Here is a 22,084-nt window from a genome sequence, read left to right as displayed (position 1 = left end):
ACCCCCGATGATGTGGTCAGGGATTTTGTTGATTACTCAAATGAATCTTCATAAAATTGCACAGGTGAATCGGCAACGTTTAACTGCTGTCAGGTATCGTGGCGAGATCTTTGGAAGTCATGTGCTGCTGTTGCGACGTTTTTTGGACCCAGACTTCGTATTGATGCACGACAATACTCGACCTCCTAGAGTACGGGTGATCGATGTTTTCTTGGAAAATATTTCACACACTCATGTAGCCTGCACGCTCTACCGGTCTGAGTCCCATATAGCCTGTCTGGGATGTAATGAGGAGTGACGCTGCATCAGGCATTATCCATCAACCACTCTCCAAGACTTGCGAGCAGCTCTGCAGGAAGAAGGTGAGTTATCAGCTCAACAAGACATCGGTCACAGCATTTCCCCGTCGTTGTCAGGCATGTATTGCGGGTAGATGTGGTCACACACCGTGCTGAACACATGAAGCTTTTTCTAAAAAGCGAAGAACGTTTTTGTCTACCATTACGCATGCCGCAGTTATTTATGTTATCTATTCATTACATTGTTTTTTACTTACTATCACCCGTTTATACTGTTTTGTGGAAAAATAAAAGCAACCTTAGCAAAATTTCCGTTTTTTGCTTTAATATAGGACACCAGAGTAGGCGAAAACAGAAATTTGCCATGAGAATGCACCTTCAGTTATCATACAGTCGAAGCAGCAGATATCGGAGTCTCAGACTCAAATGGTAAATTCTCACCTTAGAGACTGTAGTTCCCATAACAAAAGCAGCTACAACAGCAACTGTAACATCAGCTTCTGCAACAAATTCACTATCAAATACACTTTCAGCATCAGTAACAACAACTGGTGCGGCAGCAACATTTCCAGCTTCTGCAGCTGCAATACCAGCAAAGGGGCAGTCGGAAATACATAATCAACAGACTCTGATACCTTGGCGTATAATGACTGGATAACAGATAGCGAGCTGCAGGAAAGCTGTCCCCTTTGTAAATCCTAGATTGCGATATGAACGACGTATCGAGTCCACATGTTCCTCCTACCAACAGCTTCGAACTGTCACCAGACACCAATAATTGTAGGGGTCAACAAGCTAACTCATCAAAGAACGTGGTCGTGAAAACAAGTGCAAATAATAAAATACAGCTGCTTCTCTGCACGTCTGTTCGTTGTGTTCGTGCAGAACTTGAGCAAGAAGATTGGCAAACTACATCTTGTGCCAGATAAGCAGAGATGGAACTGAAGTCCGCTGCGGCAGTCATTAACTTGATAGATATCCATTCTCAGGCTCATTCAAAATTTCTACAGTTTCGGATGACTTTTGACACTATTCCTCACAGGAGACTTCTACCCAAACTGCGTGCCTATGTGGTATCGCCTCAACTGTGCGACTGGATTCCTGATTTTCTGCGAGAAATGTCACAATACTTAGTAATGGACGGGAAGTCATTTAGTGACACATAAGTGATGTCTAGAGTTCCCAGAGGAAGTGTTACAGGCCATCTGTTCTTCCTAAGTTACTTAAACGATTTAGGAAACAGTATGAGCAGTCCACTGACATCGCTCGTAGGTGATCAAAGCGAATTACAGTATGGTTTAACCAAGATATTTAAACGGTACGAAAAGTGGCAACTGGTCCTAAAAAATGTAAAGTGAGAGATATTCCATATGAATGGTAAAAATAATCTATTAAATTTTAGTTTTAAGATAAATCACACGAATTTAAAGTTTACCGATTCAGCTAAATAGCTAGTAAATGCAATTAAGATCAATTTAAGTTGGAACCATCAAATAGAAAACGTCGTGGGGAAGGAGGACCAAAAACGTGGTTTTATTGACAGAACAGTTATATGGTGCAGTACATCTACTAGAGGAACTGCGTGCACCATCCTGGAGTACTGCTGCGCGGTATGGTATCGTTGCTGGATGGGAATGACGGAGGATATCGAAAAACTTCTATGAATGGCATCACCTTTTGTATTATTACGAAATGGGGAAGAGAGCTTCATCGGTATGAAACGCGGTTTGTAGTTTCAGTCGTTAAAAGAAAGGTGTTTCTCTATGTGGCGAGACCTTTTCTCGAAATTTCATCCTAATACGAAACTTTTTTGTCCACTTCTACCTACATAGAACGAAATCATCATCGCAATAAATTAGACTAATCTGAGCTCACACATGGTTTTAGAGAGTGGAACGGTCGCGATACAGTCTGTAAATGGTTTCATGAGCCTTCTGCCGATCACTAGAGAGTGAATTACAGAGCACCCCGTAGCTATAGATGCGAAGGGCGGCTGGCAAAAGAAAAACTATCGGAATGCAGTTACATACAGATAGATCCGCACTGAAAATCATTCATGTAATATTGAGAGATTAGAACCTGCATTGACTTTAAATTCTGGATTATTTATTTCCACATTAATCTCAATGAGCTAAAAGCTGATGTACGCCGTTGAATAACTGACTTCTCTGACGCAGTAGTGCGCAGTCAGTACCTGCCGGAACTGGGTCATCTTTGGCGGGCTACTGCTTGGAGTACCAGGAACGTCCACCCTATCTTTGTTCAAGTCTAATTTGCATCTCGCACCAGGAACAAAGGGAATCTCGTCGAGTCACATGCCGGATGCGAAACCTATTTTGGGCAGTTTGAATGTGTCATTTTGAATATTAGGCCACGTTATTATGAAACACTAAAACAACTGAAATATTTCATAATGACACGGCTTAATATTCAAATCGAATTTCCTCAAATTGACATTCGACTTTTCTGAGCTGTTTATTAAAAACACAATGACGCGTGACTTATGTCAGCTAGTGACTGGTGAGCACCCAAATGTTACTGTCTACTCCCTTCCCCCTCGCCCTCCTCCCCTCTAATCGTTCACTCCCTTTCAAGAGTAACATGCAATCGGACCCAATTTTAAGGTACCACAGATGTCTACGATTTTAAAAATAATAACAGTAGTAAATAATAATGCCGTATGGGCAATGGCCCAGCGCAAGTGTTTTAGTTAGAGGCCACTTTGGTGACATGCATGTCCTCATGTCAACGGCATCCGATGTATACAGAAAGTCACCCATCCAAGTCATAACCGGCCTCGACATTGCTTAGCTTCGGTGATGGGGCGAGAACTGCTGCTTACAAAGTGGCAAGGCCGTTTGCTACAATAAAAATAAAATTTAAACATTATAATAGTTTGTTCACACCAGCAGTACAACACTGTCATTAAACCATAATACCTTTCTGCTTCAAAATGCCATTATGGTTCAGAACGCCTTTAGTTAAAATACAGCACACAGTTACATGAAATAGAAAAGAAGGAAAGCAAACTAGTCTGGAACATACTGAGACGGAAGTACGACTATGGGAAATGCGAATTAAGAAGTAATAAAAAAAGTTTAGAAGGCTACAAAGAATTTTAGACAAAATGAGGAAAAAGGTTATATTCTATGGGCACATGACGAGGCTAGAATAGAAAAGAGCAACAAAAAGTTTAACTTCATTAATAGTAACCCAAAAACGTGTATGACGTCGATCAAAGAAGTTAAAACAGACACGAGGGAAATGGTAGCAAAGGAGGAAGAAAGAGATAAAAGAGAAAAGTTCATAATAAGAATAAAAAGTCTCAAGCGCTTCCATAAGAAAATGAAGGAAAACACAAGCGCAATGTAGAGGGAAGAAAGTAGAAAACAACGTAGGTAAAGAATGAAAAACTACTGGAAAGAAAGAAACGAGAAGAGAAAGAAGGCAAGAGTTAATGCATATGGTTCTCATCAGACCAAACTAATAAAAAATTGTAGACATCAGAACACATTCAAATGGTAGTCTTTTTTCTCGATCATTAATTAGTTTACGATAGAGTTGTTGCGAGGATTATGACAATTATCGGGATAGTAAATCTAATGAAACTTGTTGTAGATAATACTAGGATTGTTTTTCTTGATTTATATAAAGCTTTCTGATTGTATGTCAGATGTACCATTTATGCTAGAAAAACAATTATATACGTCACTTAGTACATTTTCTTAGTATTTCGTCCAAGAAATTACAGTTAAGCAAAACATTCGGAAAAGCATTCATTCGAATATTGGAGTAGTTCATGTGAAAGGGAATTAATTTAATAATTACAACAGCTGATTACTTTGTCGACGTCATAATTTACACAACATAAAATCGAAGAGTTCTGTCACCGTTATCAGTATTTCATGAAGCACAATTATGAACAAAGGTCTGCAGACGGTGCTTATGCAACCATGTATATTAGGGTAATGATATTTCTTTCAGTCGTTCACACGTAAATTTGGAAAGTAAATGCCTGTTTTTTGCCTCATCTACATGCAGACTCACAAACCGTGTAGGTTCTGTTGTTAACAGCAGGTACAGTCAGTCTGCATGTTCGCCTTATCCTCGACTGGAACACGCCACACACTACACACCAACGACACGTGACCAGTAATTCACAGAATCCATTGAAAACCACGGTGTGTTAAACGTGTTTTGGGATTCCTAGAATTCCTTGCCATTTAAGCGACTCTCAGTTTGCACCCTACCTTAATTTCCGGAAGCTACCCATGGTATTTGGAAACTGAAGGGTACAGATAAATACTAGCACTTCCAGTAAAACTTTGGTGTCCGCGTATGCGCAGAGAGCAGCGGTCGCAATTAGTTGGTCTCTCTCTGTGGTTATCAGTGTGTGTGTGTGTGTGTGTGTGTGTGTGCCCGGGCTCGCCAGCAGGACAACTGCAAGGCGGCACAATGGCCGCCCCCGCCCACAATAGAGGCGGCGACCGCCAGGCTGCATAATTGACGTGGTCTGGCGTGCCCCTCTGGCCACGAGCCAACCCACCATTTGCCGGCCATCAGGCAGAATGGACCCTGAGAGAGTTCGGCAGCCAACTTTGCTCCGCGCTGCCGGCGGTTGGTAAGCATGAAATCAGATGGCTCTGCGTCGACAACAGCTGCCCAAAGACTAAGGGACCAAAACTCGGATCTAAGGAGAGATAGAGATGACTTCATGTTCCACAGACGTTTCTTTGTGAAACCATTTACATTTTTACCCAGATTATGTGATCGGAAGTATACGGACACCAATTGATCATTTATGTGGGGTGTATCCACCATTAGCCTTTGTGCCAACTTGAACCCAGCTGCAGACGCTTTCACGTCTGAATGTCTGTGGACGGGGGGCAGCCCATTGTTGGTGATGATCGCGCTTACGCTTCTTCTTGTTGCATATCTGGCTAGGCCGGGAGGCACAGAGGCGTTCGGCCATTGCTAGGTGCTGGCGTTCAGATCACTTGAATAGTAATCCAGGGGCAGGACGAGTAGCAACCAGCTCACCCCCATTAAGCTAGATCGCAGCATGACTTTCAGACGACACCTAACTGATACTGCCCAAAAGCTGTTCAACAGACTGGCAGGCACCACTTGTGATTGTGATGCTGCCACTCAACTTGTGCACTGGGATTGGTGTATAGCGCTGCAGAATACTGTGCCCCAGTCTGGGGCCGACGCCCGCAGGCCAAAAAAAGTGGATGTACTGAAACGTCCCCTTAGAAAAATTATAAATGACTGTGCTTAAACTGACACACAATAGTTTTTAGCGCAACGCAATCTGACTTCCAAAAATCCCTACGAAAGAATGGCCCTGACTAGCATTAACCTATACGTTTCACAAATCACTTACCTCACAAAAATCTTCGTTACTCAAGCTACTGCAATACAGCGAGCGCCACTACTGCCAGCTAAATAAAAGATTCAAACTACTGAAGGCACTAACTACTGATAGGCATAGTTAGCAAATGAAAGATTTTAATAGAGAACAAACAATGTATTTACCTCACTAGTCATAATATATAAAGCAGTTCATGACACCAACTCTTACAAATTTCAAAACTCCGCCATCTCTCTCCCCACGTCCACCACTGCTGGCGGCTCACCTCCAACTGCGCAACGCCACGCGCTGTTAGCATCCAGCTGCCGCTGCCCAACACTACAATGGCAGACAACAATGCAAACCAGCCACAGACTGCACACGGCACAGCCAGTGATTTTTATACAGAGCGCTACGTGGCGGCGGCGTTACCAATAAAAAAACCTAAACAGCCTACTTACATATCCCCCATGTTCCCCACAAAAAAATTTATAAATTGTTTTGGGCAGTGGCCAATACAGATTTGAAAAAATTTTTCATAATTACAATGACAAAGAAATGAAATGCACACACTTATCGATACAATGTTGGTCAAAGCTAAAATTTTCTCACAGTCCATAAAGACAGTCCTGATCATTCATCAAAGTAAAATTGCAGCGTTTTTCTCAAAGTCTGAGTAGTAAAAGAAAATGCACACGGAAGTAGTGGATTTCCATACCATCTTGAAGTAGTGTTGTCCTTCCAACGGAAAGACAGTGCTGACTCTTGACATGCAGACAGGTAATGGGCCACAGCAGAGTCAGTCAACGTTGAAGACTATCGGTAGGTAGGTCATCACAGAGCAGACCCACTGTAGTCCTGGTAGAGATTACTATTGGTGGGCCACCAGAGGTGCAGACCCACTGCAGTCCTTGTAGAAATAATGGTATTGGTGGGTCATCAAAGGTGTAGACCCACTGTAGTCCTTGTAGAGATGGCCAGCAGGCATCTGTTTGACTGTGCAGGCGCACAATCACCATTGAAGAGTCTTGCGCATAATATAGCAAGTCCATAACTCACCACTTGTCCACTCACAAAGTTTTTGGAATTGTCCTTAGAACCAGCAATGCTGTTAACCAGTCCCTTGCTGAATTATCAACACACTTGCAAACACTATCATTTCCTACTTCTCACATATTGTCCATATACTATGACCAACAGAAATGTGTGCAGTGAAATGTAACTTACAAGTTACTTAATTTGATGAACTAGTGTCAATTACAAGTTTATAACATAAGAATACAATAACAAAGGTACAAAATATATCATTAAAGAACAAAACGATACAGATAACATTTGCAGTAGTACAGGCTTTACAAAAGAATCGAAATAGCAAATACATCAGTGTTACAAAAATTACGACATAAGTACATACATAAAAGATCGGAATAACTTTTGAAACATCAACTTCACACATGAGCATTAGAACAAAACAGAATAAATAATGTGTAAACATCTTTACGAAGTAAATAACATGTTATTAATGCAAATTATATTTGAGGATAACAGTATTCCTCATCATAGTGAATGTAGCTGAATATTAGAAAATTCTACAACATAAGTCTTATCAGATGAACATATAAAGACAGGAAGAACATAAATACACAAGGGTACACAAACACATGTGGGATAATACAAGGAAAGGGCAGGGTTTGTTTTACTGCAGTATTTTGCAAACAAAACTTCTCGGAGATCTCCCTTCGTTCTTCATTATTTCCAAAAAGTCCTATCTATACCTGCTTTCTGTACTTTTCTCATATAACCTCTCGGTGCATTTCTTCAAATTCACCGGCAATCCCAGGCCAAACCCCTTGAGTGGCTCCCGGTGCTGGCAAACATCGCTCCTGCTTCCGCACGTAGGGAGAAAGCAACCCAGGACATAGTAGAAAAAAATTGAAGCAAACCCAAGGCTACCCATACATGCCGACATGGGAGGACCCACGAGACTCAAGTCCAGGAGACCTATCGACTGGAGCAGAACATTGGGCTCAGAGGGTCTCGTTGCTGAATGGAAGAATGCCTGGCAGAGTCTGAGAAGAGGCGTCGTGGAAAACCATCACCTAATCCACGACCCAACCAAAAGGGTTTAAGGCTTCAATCTCAACAGGGAACACTCGTCGGCTCTAAATAGGTTTCGCACGGGAGTTGGACGATGCAGACAGAAAACAACCAAATGGTGCTATACATACGATTCGTGTTGTGACTGTGGCGGGTTGCAAACAATGGACCATCTTCTGGTTTGCAACATTCACGGTTTCAGAGACGGCTCTCTGACGTCACTCCATAAGTTAACGGACAATGCTAGGAAATGGCTCCATAATCTTAATGTTACAGTATAATTAATTGTCTTCAATTTATGTGATTTTTGTTCCATTTAATGTAATAATGCAGTTTTGCAAAAACAAACATAATGTCTTATGGGACAACAGCAATCAGTGAAATTATAATGTTACTTAAAAACCGTCTTGATTGCAAATACTTTTATTCATATGACCGGTTTCGGTTCATTCAGAACCATCTTCAGATCTGATATTTCAGTTACAGGAGTAACCCGTCCAAATCCAGCAGTTTTCACATGCTTCGTCACATGTGTAACATTATAATGTAGTTTCCCTGACGTAATTGTAATGTAATAACTGATATAATTTGTTTCCACATTGCAAGTTCCAAACGTTCATTGCGATTTATATTAATCTTATCTGTTCTTTGTAAAGTGTATCTGGCAGATCGAACGAGAAATAATAAGCCCATTGTTCCTCAAGAGCCGAAACCAGAGAAGGTACTAAAGTTCGACACCGGTTTGTGGAGCGAAGTCGACGTTCTATGACATCCCAAACTTGTTCCGTTAGTTTCAGATCGGGACTGTGAGCAGGACAGTCCATTTCAGGAATTTCGCTGTCCGCCAACCACTGCCTCACAGATGCCGCTCTCCAGGGTGCACTGTCATGCAGATACAGTCATAGCCAGTTCCTCTACTTTCCGCAATACACAGTGCTGTAAAATGTGTTCGTATCCGTCTGTATTTAGCGTTTTCTTAGGCGCTATAAGGAGACCAGAATTCGAATCGAGAACAACTGACAACGTGAGTAACTTAGAAGTAGTCCGTCCCCGGTAGCTGAGTAGTCAGCGCGACAGAATGTCAGCCCTAAGAGCCTGCGTCCAATTTCCGGCTGGGTCGGAGATTTTCTCCGCTCAGGGACTGGGTGTTGTGTTGTCCTAATCATCATCATCATCATTTCATCTCCATCGACGCGCAAGTCGCCGAAGTGTCATCAAATCGATAGACTTGCACACGGCGAAGGGTCTACCCGACGGGAGGCCCTAGTCACACGACATTTATTTATTTACTTAGAAGTAGATATTCTCGGTGTACTGCAGCAACTTAAATCATTTAATAAAAACCAATTTTCCGGTCCATACGTATACCAATTAGGTTCCTTTCAGAGTATGCTGATGCAGTAGCTCCATGCTTAACAATCGTATACAACCGTTCGATCGACGAGAGATCCGTACCCAAAGACTGGAAAGCTGCACAGGTAACACCAATATTCAAGAAAGGTAGTAGGAGTAATCCACTAAATTATAGTCCTATATCATTAACGTCGATATGCAACGGGGTTTTGGAGCATACATTGCGTTCGAAAATTACGAATTATTTCGAAGAGGTCTACTGACACACAGCCAACACGGATTTAGAAAACATCGTTGTTGTGAAACACACTTAGGTGTTTACATACACACGAAGTGTTGAGTGCTTTCGACAAGGGATTTCAAATTGATTCCGCATTTGTAGATTTTCAGAAGGCTTTTGATACTGTACCACACAAGCAGCTTGTAGTAAAATGCGGGCTTATGGAATAGTCTCTCATTAATGTGGCTGTATTCGTAATTTCCTGTCGAGAAGGTCACGTTTCGTAGCAACTGACGGAAAGTCATCGAGTCAAACAGGAGTGATTTCTGGCGTGCCCCAGAATAGTGTTATAGGTCCTCTGCTGTTCCTTATCTATATAAACGATCTGATCTACATCTACGTCATTGATATTCGCAATAAAGTGTCTGACAGAGGGTTCAGTGACCCACCTTCAAGCTGTCTCTTTACCGTTCCACTCTCGATCCGTGCGCGGCAAAACAAGCACTTTCATTTTTCTGTGCGAGCCCTAATTTCTCTTATTTTATCGAGATGATTATTTCTCCCTATGTAGGTGGGTGCCAACAGAACGTTTACGCAATCGGAGAAGAAAATATTGGTTCAAATGGCTCTGAGCACTATGGGACTTAACTTCTGAGGTCATCAGTCCCCTAGAATTTAGAACTGCTTAAACCTAACTAACCTAAGGACATCACACACATCTATGCCCGAGGCAGGATTCGAATCTGCGACCGTAGAAGGAGGAGAAAACTTGTGATTGAAATTTCATGAGAAGAACCCGTCGCCTCTGTTTTAATGATTGGCACTCCAATTCACTTATGATGTCTGTGGTACTATCTCCTCTACTCCACGATAATACAAAACGAGCAGCCCTTCTTTGTAGTTTTTCGATGTGATCCGTCGGTCCCACCTGATGCGGATCCCACACCGCACAGCTGTACTCCAAAATAGGGCGGACAGCCGTGGTGTAAGCAGTAGACGCATTGCATCTCTGGAGGAGGCAATCTGTGCAACCGTTTTAGGTTGGTTGCAGATAATGCTGTCGTTTGTCGTATTGTAAAGTCATCGGAAGATTAAAAGAAGTTCAAAAAGATTTGGAAAGATATCTGTATGGTGGAAAAAAAGAGTGAGGCCATCCACATGAGTGCTAAAAACAATGCGTTGAACTTCGGTTACACGATAAATCAGGAAAATGCAAACGCCGTAAGTACAACTAAATACCTATGAATCACAGTTACGAGCAACTTAAATTGGAAAGAGCACATAGAAAATGTTGTGGGCAAGGCAAACCAAAGACTCCGTTTTACTGGCAGAACACTTAGAAAATGTAGCAGATCAACTAAAGAGGCTGCCTACACTACGCTTGTCCGTTCTGTTTTGAAGTACTATTGCGCCGTCTGGGATCCTTAATACAGATGATTAACGGAGTACATCGAGAAAGTTTAAAGAGGAGATCTACGTTTTGTATTATGGTGAAATAAGGGAGAGAAGATTTGGGGTGGACTTAATTAGAACAAAGCCGTTTTTTTATTGCGGTGGAATATTCTCACGAATCTCCAACTTTCTCCACCGAATGCGAAAATATTCCGACCTACATACGAAGAAACGATCATCATAATGAAATAAGCCAAATCAGAGTTCGCACGGAAAGATATAGGCGTTCCTTTTTCCTGGGCGCTGTTCGAGACGGGAATAACAGACAATTTTTGGAAGGTGGTTCGAAGAACTCTCTCCCAGGAACTTAAGTACGATTTGTGGAGTATCTAAGTAGATGTAGATGTGGACCACACAGGAAGCTACCCTATATTATACCTCCTCCCTTGTACTTCAATGACGGCGCTTCACACGAGGCACTTGACGTTCTCCAGGTATCCCTTCAACCCAAACCTGTCCATCGGATTTCCACGCGATATCGTCAACGATGTCTAGTGGAAATTCTCTTTGCACTATCTCAAGCATCATTTAGCATAAACTACAGAAACGTATGGCCCACGAAGAACTGTTCGACAGTTGTACGCCACTGTTGCTGATTCTCTATGCGTAGTCACTATGCTAAATGGGCTTCTGGTAGCAATTGGGAATTACGCTAAACAATCGTTTCACCAACACTCGATATGAGCAGCTTTAGAAGGGTTGTAATGTCCCTGACGGATGTGTTGGTCAGGTGATATAGAATGGTTAGTGCACGTTTGAAGTGACAGCTATTCTGACCCATTTATGGCGCTGGTACTGCTGCTCTGCTGACCGTATAGTACTCCGTCACTCCTATAGTACTCGCTTCTTGTGACATCGGCATTGCATAGTGATGTGAGGATCTTTTTTATCACTATATTTCGAACAATAAGGTAGTATGAAAACTAAGTCTCGAAATTCCCAAAGAATTCAACAAATTACACACTGCTTTTAGCACAGAATACTTTTCAATTGCTTGTGTGACGGTTTGTTCGGATCTATGGATACTGCGCCCAGTGAAATTTGTACCCTGTGGAACTAGCGCTCAGTATTGTTGGAAGCCACATGCTCACTAAGTCAAGGCCTACTGAAACCCCTCACCCCCAGAAATGCTCCATTCGCCTGGAGTGGAGTGCTGTGCCGCCCTATCTGAGCCACATCGACTCGCTACGTAAATCGCCAGCAAAGTCTGCGATCACTTTAGTTGATGCTATTGTATACGTCGACTATTATTTCCCTATCTTCGTCACAATACATCTCAACGATAGGTTACGGTTTGCTTAATGCGCTGGTTAACGTAACACGATTAGACATTTCTTTGTTTTATGGCAGCTACGTGGTGTATCGATCCTGTCGAATAGTGACTTCTTCCAATGGGGACCAACGGTTACATGATCATGTTTGACCTTCTTCTTTTAATGATTGTGCTTAAAATTGTCCTTAGGTGTGTGAAGTGTCCATGTCTGTTGCGAAAGTATGTCTTCTTATATGCACATTTTTGAGTTAGCGTGTTATGCAACTATTACTTACCGCTATGTTTTGCCACATATTCTAGATATATACGAAAATTTTTGTTATATCGGTAGCATTTAGTAAGAACAAACGACTGTATATCTTATCTCATAGCTGAATGCACTGCTTGTTTTTTTCCTGTCTATTTGATGGCTAGATATTTCTCGTAATACACCAATGAATTTCGTAACTGTATGTCCCATGCGTTAACATATCACATCCTATGATATTGCGAAATTTGTTTTTCGATTACATTTTTGTGCGTCTTATGTGGCATGCGGTTAGGAGGACGAGGAGATTAGTGTTTAACGTCCCGTCGACATCGAGGCCATTAGAGACGGAGCACAAGCTCGGATTAGGGAAGGATAGGAAAGGAAATCGGCCGTGCCATGTCAAAGGAACCATCCCGATAATTGCCTGAAACGATTTAGGGGAATCACGGAAAACCTAAATCAGGATGGCGCGACGCGGTATTGAACCGTCGTCCTCTGGAATGCGAGTCCAGTGTGCTAACCACTGCGCCACCTCGCTCGGTCAGGCATGAGGTTACATAACCCGTTATTTTTACAGCTTTTTTTACTTCACATTGGTGTTCTAATAACTGGTGACACTATCGCTTTTCTGCGTAATAAGCTCTCTGCTTTCATTGTGTGATACACTTTTCGTCTTTGCTCACGTATGCTTTCGTCTTTATGATGAACAGACTACTACAGTTTAAACTAAGGGTTCTCCTTTTGCCTCCCTCACTATAAACTATTATCTGATACTAAGGATTCTGTCTAACCAAAACAGTACTTTTTGGCATTTCATACACTGCCATGCAGTAAGTACCTGTTGTGTGCGCGTGTTGTCTGACACTCCACTCCTTTTCACGTTTGTCAGACATCAGCAAAAAAACTCTGTGAGTGCATTAGCGTCGCTGGAATCAGTGACTGTGGTTTTGGTATGGACCCTTATTCTAGAACAGAGCACATTGGTGTTTACGTGTAAAACTGATTTTACTCCTATTTTGTTGTTAAAGAAGCAGACGAGTTTACATAGATTGTGACGTGACACTTACAGGACAGTTCTCAAGATAACGCATTATGTCCCGTTTAGCAGAAATAACCCTGAACACAACAATAGCAAATTTAAGGTCCTCTACAAGATTATTCTTGCTACTACACCGTGAAGTTGGCCAATATTACGACAAATCATCTGCGTCCAGTTCTAAGTTCGGTACTAAATGGTTCAAATGGTTCTGGGCACTATGGGACTTAACTTCTGAGGTCATCAGTCCCCTAGAACTTAGAACTACTTAAACCTATCTAACCTAAGGACATTACACACACCCATACCAGAGGCAGGATTCGAACCTGCGACCGTAGCAATCGCGTGGTTCCAGACTGTAGCGCCTAGAACCGCTCGGCCACATAGGCCGGCTAAGTTCGGTACTATTTAGAATGACAATCAAGTACACGGAGGATGGTTAGTTTTTGTGACAAGATGAGCAAAAGATTACTAAAGGTTGCTCAAGTTCACAGTGGACGCAACAGGTTTAAGCCTTTAGCTGTGATGTGCTGTCAGCTGCATGGCTGCTCTCGCCCTTTGAAAATCCTATAAAAAGCTAATCAAAATCTTTACTGATTTTATCAGCTGAAACTGTCTTATGTTCCTCATTAGGAGAGGAAACACGCACTCATTCCTAGTCTGGAAAATATGTCGATATACACGTGCATAGTTGGTGCAGTGTACATACTTCAATGCCCTCTCAGATCTCGCAAGAACAATTCTCTACGTGGCTGATTCGTTTCTCCACCATCAGAGCTCAACGGCTCTTCAGCTAATTTCTTGCTGAATGTCAGCCAAAGTGTAAGCAGTGTTCACAAAAAATTTCTCTTTTAGCGTCGTACAGAGCATGAACCGCCCTGTTCTACATTACGCTGGTTCAGAGGAGAGTCCTCAAAGTTTTCGGTCTTGTGTCTTTCGTAGCAAACTGTCCCCCATCTGTGTCCTTTTGCACTTCACGTCATGGCCTTTTCAGACCAATGGGAGCGTTCCTTTCATCTTGTGGAAACTACCTTTGCCAATCGCTAAGGCCTACCTTTAAACTGCGTCGAAATATCGCCCCTTTTTACTCCTTCCAAGTTTATTTCAGCCAATCGGACATTTGTGCCCGCTTATGGCTTCTGAAAGTTACACACGTGCATCATGAGCGTTCCCCTGGTCTTTCACATGATCAACTGCGTCGCTGGTCTGTTTGAATCCATTCGGAAATTCACCAACACAATTTTTTAAAGAATTTCTCTGTAGCAAGCAGCGCTGCGCCGCTACCTGCTCCTCTCAATATATCGCCTGGCGCGTTCGTTGTCCCTCTCGCTGTGGGTCACCAGCCCCTTTCTAGAAGTGTTCCGTTGTACTCGGCCCATGACGGCACAACTCACGTCTGCCCCCAAACTAAAACATTTCCTCCAGCAGCGTTTTTCACCTTTTGCTCATTGACATGCAGGATCTGGGTTCGGTGTGTTAATACCATCGAACTGAGTGTCATCTCTTTGAATTACATAATGTACATTTTGATAGGCAAATCTGCTCATTATCGCCGAAGTATGTCAGGTGACATATTCAGCTACTTGTTACGACATATAATCTCTCATGTAAGGTGCGAAATTGATATTCATTCAAACAGCCACCTTATAACCAATTGTGACTGTACCTCACCCTTGTCTACTTTCTCTTTTCTTGTATGTGCCATTTCACGATTAGATGTTTTTTGGTTACATTTACATACTTCATTTCTTCTTGTAACCTTTTCCGTTTTCCTTGTTAGTCTACCGGTTTATAAAGAAGCTTCCATATATAACCACTCTATCTCACATTTCGGCTTTGTTGACGATGGGCATTGTCTGTTTCGTGTTACCATCATTTTATTGGTGTTTGTTTTATATTATTACAGATCCTTTGGGGAACTTTTCATATTGATCGTTTTATTTACAACGTTTCTGCTTATTCACAATTGTAATAGAAGTTCTGCTTCCATTTTACCTTAATGAAGTTAATTAATTTTGTTTTTAGTACCCTTTTCGTCGCTCTGCCAATATTTCGGCTTTATTGCATTGTACTTACTTCGATAACCATTTTGATGTGATGACAGGTTCTTGATTTAGTGTTTTAGGATTATGGCTTCCTATTATTTATTTATGTGACTTTTACCTGCATAGCAGTCAGAGTGCAATTATTTCAGTTGCCAACTGACTGATCGTTCTTCATGTTTAGCATAGCTTCTGAACGATTCTAGTAATATGAGTTCTCATGCTTTCATTTTGTTACTTTACTTTTTATATTTTTAATAATCTATTCTGACTTTCATCCTTTTTAGTCATTACATCTATATATTTTTCATCTTTCATCTCTCTATAGATATTTGACCAGTTGACAGGTGTTTACATCCCGCCTTTTTATTGCTTTTCATGCTTTCAGTAGTCTAGCTTGGGTCTTGACCATTCTAGCACATCGCCCGTGTTTTATTTGTCCACTTTGTTTCATCATTCACACCTTTGCAGCGTTCCTATAATTTGACAGATGTTGGTTCACATCCAGTCTTATTAATATTATTTAGTCACTACTGGTCCTTTGTTCGGACACTCATTTTCTGTTGTTTCTTATTACAGTAATTCTCACATCTCCAGTACATAGAAATAGCTACTATAGGCGTTACTTTCCCTTTTTCGTCCTACACCATCACACACAGTTCGAGCGTTTACTCTGTTGATGACTTCTAACTTTATACATTCCTTTTCTATCTTATATCTTTGATTACATTATCCGAAATTTCAAGCTAGCACTTTTTCAATCTTTTATGCTACACAAGTTTAATTTTTTATTTCCATAATGACAAAAAATACGTTTTCTTGTTTTCTGTTCTGTTTAGCGGTTCTTGCTATCCTTCACAACTCAATCACACCACCATAATTTTCGCCTTCTTCTCTAATCGCTCTTATACTTTCATTATTTCGTTTTCTTAGTTTGCCTTATTAATATTTTAATAGGGATTTTTTCTCTTCATGACGTTACGTTACAGTATGACTACTGTGTATGATACTGTTGTTTGTACGACATGGTTCAGCGTAATTTTCAGTGAAGGCTTTCCTGATTGCTGCGATATAGCAGTTGTTACTGTATTTTGTACTGTTATGTTAATATTTTATTTAAGTAGTTTTTATTAATAAAGGTTAGTAGGTACACAATACAGTAGTTCACACTGACCAGTGTCATACATTTTGCTTTACCGACTTTGTTTTTATATATTTTTCACTAATGCATGTGTATTGTAAATTTAATTTAAATAATGACAGTTTATGTTGCATAACTGATTTGTATTCTGTCGTAAGCTTGACTTTGTCGATTTGTACAGCAGCCTGTAGATAGTGACAATGAGACACGGAGTCTGGTAGCATAATAGTTGTTCCATAAATTTATGGCTGTTGGATGTCTGTTTTCTGCAAGCAAAGCAAGCATCCTGTCGCCGGAAGAAGAGTGTCACCAATGGTATATGTCATCTAACTCAGTCACGTTGCACTGGTTCTAATTGCTTCAACATTTAAACTGTGCTTTTCCCTCTTCTATGATACAAACACTGTCATAACATGAAAAATCACTTTGGGTTTTCCCAAAAAAACTTTTATGTTTGTCATTACGTAAGATATTTTACTATTCATAGTTCGTCCTTTGAAAGTATACTTTCCTTGATGTACAATTTGATACCATTCGGTAGTAGGAAAAGGGAGAGAAGGAAACGTAGTAGGTGACTATGGACTGGGGCAAAGAAATGAAAGAGGAAGCCTGGTAGAATTTTGCACAGAACACAACTTAATCACAGCTAACACTTGGTTCAAGAACCATAAAGGAAGGCTGTATACATGGAAGAAGCCTGGAGATACTGACAGGTTTCAGATAGATTATATAATGGTAAGACAGGGATTTAGGGACCAGGTTTTAAATTGTAAGACATTTCCAGGGGCATATGTGGACTCTGACGACAATCTATTGGTTATTACCTGTAGATTAAAACTAAAGAAACTGCAAAAAGGTGGGAATTTAAGGAGATTGGACCTGGATAAACTAAACGAACCAGAGGCTGTACAGAGTTTCAGGGAGAGCATAAGGGATCAATTGACAGGAATGGGGGAAGGAAATGGAGTTGAAGAAGAATGGGTAGCTTTAAGGCAGCAGAGGATCAAGTGGGTAAAATGATGAAGGTTAGTAGAAATCTTTGGGTAACAGAAGAAGTATTAAATTTAATTGATGAAAGGAGAAAATATAAAAATGCAGTAAATGAAGCAGGCAAAAAGGAATACAGACGTCTCAAAAGATCGACAGGAAGTGCAAAATGGCTAAGCAGGGATGGCTAGAGGACAAATGTAAGGATGTAGAGGCTTATCTCACTAGGGGTAAGATAGATACTGCCTACAGGAAAATTAAAGAGACCTTTGGAGATAAGAGAACCACTTGTATGAACATCAAGAGCACAGATGGAAACCCAGTTCTAAGCAAAGAAGGGAAAGCAGAAAGGTGGAAGGAGTATATAGAGGGTCTATACAAGGGCGATGTACTTGAGGACAATATTATGGAAATGGAAGAGGATGTAGATGAAGATGAAATGGGAGATACGATACTGCGCGAAGAGTTTGACAAAGCACTGAAAGACCTGAGTCGAAACAAGGTCCCCGGAGTAGACAACATTCCATTGGAACTACTAACGGGGGAGCCAGTTCTGACAAACCTCTACCGTCTGGTGAACAAGATGTATGAGACAGGCGAAATACCCTCAGACTTCAAGAAGAATATAATATTTCCAATCCTAAAGAATGCAGGTGTTGACAGATGTGAAAATTCCCGAACTATCAGTTTAATAAGTCACAGCTGCAAAATACTAACGCGAATTCTTTACAGACGAATGGAAAAACTAGTAGAAGCCGACCTCGGGGAAGATCAGTTTGGATCCCGTAGAAATGTTGGAACACGTGAGGCAATACTGTCTCTACGACTTATCTTAGAAGCTAGATTAAGGAAGGGCAAACCTACGTTTCTAACATTTGTAGACGTAGAGAAAGCTTTTGACAATGTTGATTGGAATACTCTCTTTCAAATTCTGAAGGTAGCAGGGGTAAAATACAGGGAGCGAAAGGCAATTTATAATTTGTACAGAAATCAGATGGCAGTTATAAGAGTCGAGGGACATGAAAGGGAAGCAGGGGCTGGGAAGGGAGTGAGACAGGGTTGCAGTCTCTCCCCGATGTTATTCAATCTGTACATTGAGCAAGCAGTGAAGGAAACAAAAGAAAAATTCGGAGTAGGTATTAAAATCCATGGAGAAGGGAGGATATAAGATGAACATCAACAAAAGCAAAACGAGGATAATGGAATGTAGTCGAATAAAGTCGGGTGATGTTGAGGGAATTAGATTAGGAAATGAGACAATTAAAGTAGTAAAGGAGTTTTGCTATTGGGGGAGCAAAATAACTGATGATGGTCGAAGTAGAGAGGATATAAAATGTAGACTGGCAATGGCAAGGAAAGCGTGTCTGAAGAAGAGAAATTTGTTAACATCGAGTATAGATTTAAGTGTCAGGAAGTCATTTTTGAAAGTATTTGTATGGAGTGTAGCCATATATGGAAGTGAAACATGGACGATAACTAGTTTGGACAAGAAGAGAATAGAAGCTTTCGAGATGTGGTGCTACAGAAGATTGCTGAAGATTAGATGGGTAGATCACATGACTAATGAGGACGTATTGTATAGGATTGGAGAGAAGAGAAGTTTGCGGCACAACTTGACCAGAAGTAGGGATCGGTTGGTAGGACATGTTCTGAGGCATCAAGAGATCACCAATTTAGTATTAGAGGGCAGCGTGGACGGTAAAAATCGTAGAGGGAGACCAAGAGGTGACTACACTAAGCAGATTCAGAAGGATGTCGAATGCAGTAGGTACTGGGAGATGAAGAAGCTTGCACAAGATAGAGTAGCATGGAGAGCTGCATCAAACCAGTCTCAGGACTGAAGACCACAACATATACAGGGTGACAATTATTGAACAATATGAAAAAAACGTAAATTAGTTACAAACTACGGTGTGCACATACTTTATTGAACGTATCAACGTCACTATAGGTATTCGGATTGAGGTTATGACATGTTCGATATGCCTGTCATCATTGGCGATGATGTTGTGCAGATGATTAGCGAAATTCTGCATGACGCATTGAAGTGTCTCTGTCGATGACTTCCTGAGTGGCTCTTTTCAGCTCAGAAATGGTTTTGGGGTTATTGCTGTATACCTTGTCTTTAATATGGCCCCACAAAGAGGAGTCACATTTTTTCAGATACGGAGAATTGGCGGCCAATCGAGGCTCGTGCTGGGTACCCTGGAGCCAGAACGCGGTCCCGAAAGTGCTCCTTCAGGGTGTCACTCTCCTGGTTCTATGAGGTCGAGCTCCGACTTGCATGAAGCACAAGTCACTCTGGATAATGGGGACGAAATGATCTTCACGTACCTTTCGGTAGTCACAGTGCCATCAAAGAATATCGCACCGCTTATTCTGTGACTGGACATTGCACGTCACACGGTCACCCGCTGAAGATGAAGAGACTTCTCGATCGCGAAGTGCGGATTCTCATTTGTTAGGTAAAAGGCGAGCCGTGGCGCCCTGAAAATGTTGTGAGTTCCGAGGAAGCAGTAGCCGCAAGGGCCGCTCGGGCAGCCGGGGCCTGGCAGGAAACACGTGGTGCCGAACGTTAGCCGGACGAGAGGGGTAGCCCAGCGCGTGGTCCTTCGAGCACGTGGCTAGAAATTCCTTGGTGACGCTGTGCGCCGCGAGGGTCAAAGATGGTGGACTTTGTGAAACTATCATGGCAGACATTTCACAGTTCGCATAGAAATTAATAGTAGCGATGAATCATGATACCCCAAAAAGAAAAATGCACGTTACTATTATTTGCACTATGATTCTGATGGTGTAACCAGGTTTTCAATATCTTTATTAGTTTAAAGTATCTAACGATAAATTATACAAGTAACACCTAGCAACAATTTTCCAAAATATAAACGCTTCATCCGATTTTGTCGATCGCCGTGTCTTTAGAAAGCTACACTCCTGGAAATTGAAATAAGAACACCGTGAATTCATTGTCCCAGGAAGGGGAAACTTTATTGACACATTCCTGGGGTCAGATACATCACATGATCACACTAACAGAACCACAGGCACATAGACACAGGCAACAGACCATGCATAATGTCGGCACTAGTACAGTGTATATCCACCTTTCGCAGCAATGCAGGCTGCTATTCTCCCATGGAGACGATCGTAGAGATGCTGGATGTAGTCCTGTGGAACGGCTTGCCATGCCATTTCCACCTGGCGCCTCAGTTGGACCAGCGTTCGTGCTCGACGTGCAGACCGCGTGAGACGACGCTTCATCCAGTCCCAAACATGCTCAATGGGGGACAGATCCGGAGATCTTGCTGGCCAGGGTAGTTGACTTACACCTTCTAGAGCACGTTGGGTGGCACGGGATACATGCGGACGTGCATTGTCCTGTTGGAACAGCAAGTTCCCTTGCCGGTCTAGGAATGGTAGAACGATGGGTTCGATGACGGTTTGGATGTACCGTGCACTATTCAGTGTCCCCTCGACGATCACCAGAGGTGTATGGCCAGTGTAGGAGATCGCTCCCCACACCATGTTGCAGGGTGTTGACCCTGTGTGCCTCGGTCGTATGCAGTCCTGATTGTGGCGCTCACCTGCACGGCGCCAAACACGCATACGACCATCATTGGCACCAAGGCAGAAGCGACTCTCATCGCTGAAGACGTCTCCATTCGTCCCTCCGTTCACGCCTGTCGCGACACCACTGGAGGCGGGCAGCACGATGTTGGGGCGTGAGCGGAAGACGGCCTAACGGTGTGCGGGACCGTAGCCCAGCTTCATGGAGACGGTTGCGAATGGTCCTCGCCGATACCCCAGGAGCAACAGTGTCCCTAATTTGCTGGGAAGTGGCGGTGCGGTCCCCTACGGCACTGCGTAGGATCCTACGGTCTTGGCGTGCATCCGTGCGTCGCTGCGGTCCGGTCCCAGGTCGACGGGCACGTGCACCTTCCGCCAACCACTGGCGACAACATCGATGTACTGTGGAGACCTCACGCCCCACGTGTTGAGCAATTCGGCGGTACGTCCACCCGGCCTCCCGCATGCCCACTATACGCCCTCGCTCAAAGTCCGTCAACTGCACATACGGCATGCTGTCGCGGCATGCCACCAGTGTTAAAGACTGCGATGGAGCTCCGTATGCCACGGCAAACTGGCTGACACTGACGGCGGCGGTGCACAAATGCTGCGCAGCTAGCGCCATTCGACGGCCAACACCGCGGTTCCTGGTGTGTCCGCTGTGCCGTGTGTGTGATCATTGCTTGTACAGCCCTCTCGCAGTGTCCGGAGCAAGTATGGTGGGTCTGACACACCGGTGTCAATGTGTTCTTTTTTCCATTTCCAGGAGTGTATTAATGTAAACCTAAATTGGTATGAATTACAGGCATATAACTTGAATAATACAACGTGGCCGATTACTATCGATCGCGTCATTCCACAAGTACACGAGAAGACGGTAGCAGCATGCTTATAAACATAATTATTAATCTATGTCTTTGTTTATATCCGATGTATACTATTCCTGAAGAAATTAGTTAAATATTTACTGTGTTACAGAAAGCACAGAGACATTAGGCTACTGGCGTACCTTTT

Source organism: Schistocerca gregaria, chromosome 8, assembly GCF_023897955.1.
Source record: "Schistocerca gregaria isolate iqSchGreg1 chromosome 8, iqSchGreg1.2, whole genome shotgun sequence".
NCBI lineage: Eukaryota > Metazoa > Arthropoda > Insecta > Orthoptera > Acrididae > Schistocerca > Schistocerca gregaria.
This window is presented reverse-complemented; position numbering follows the sequence as displayed.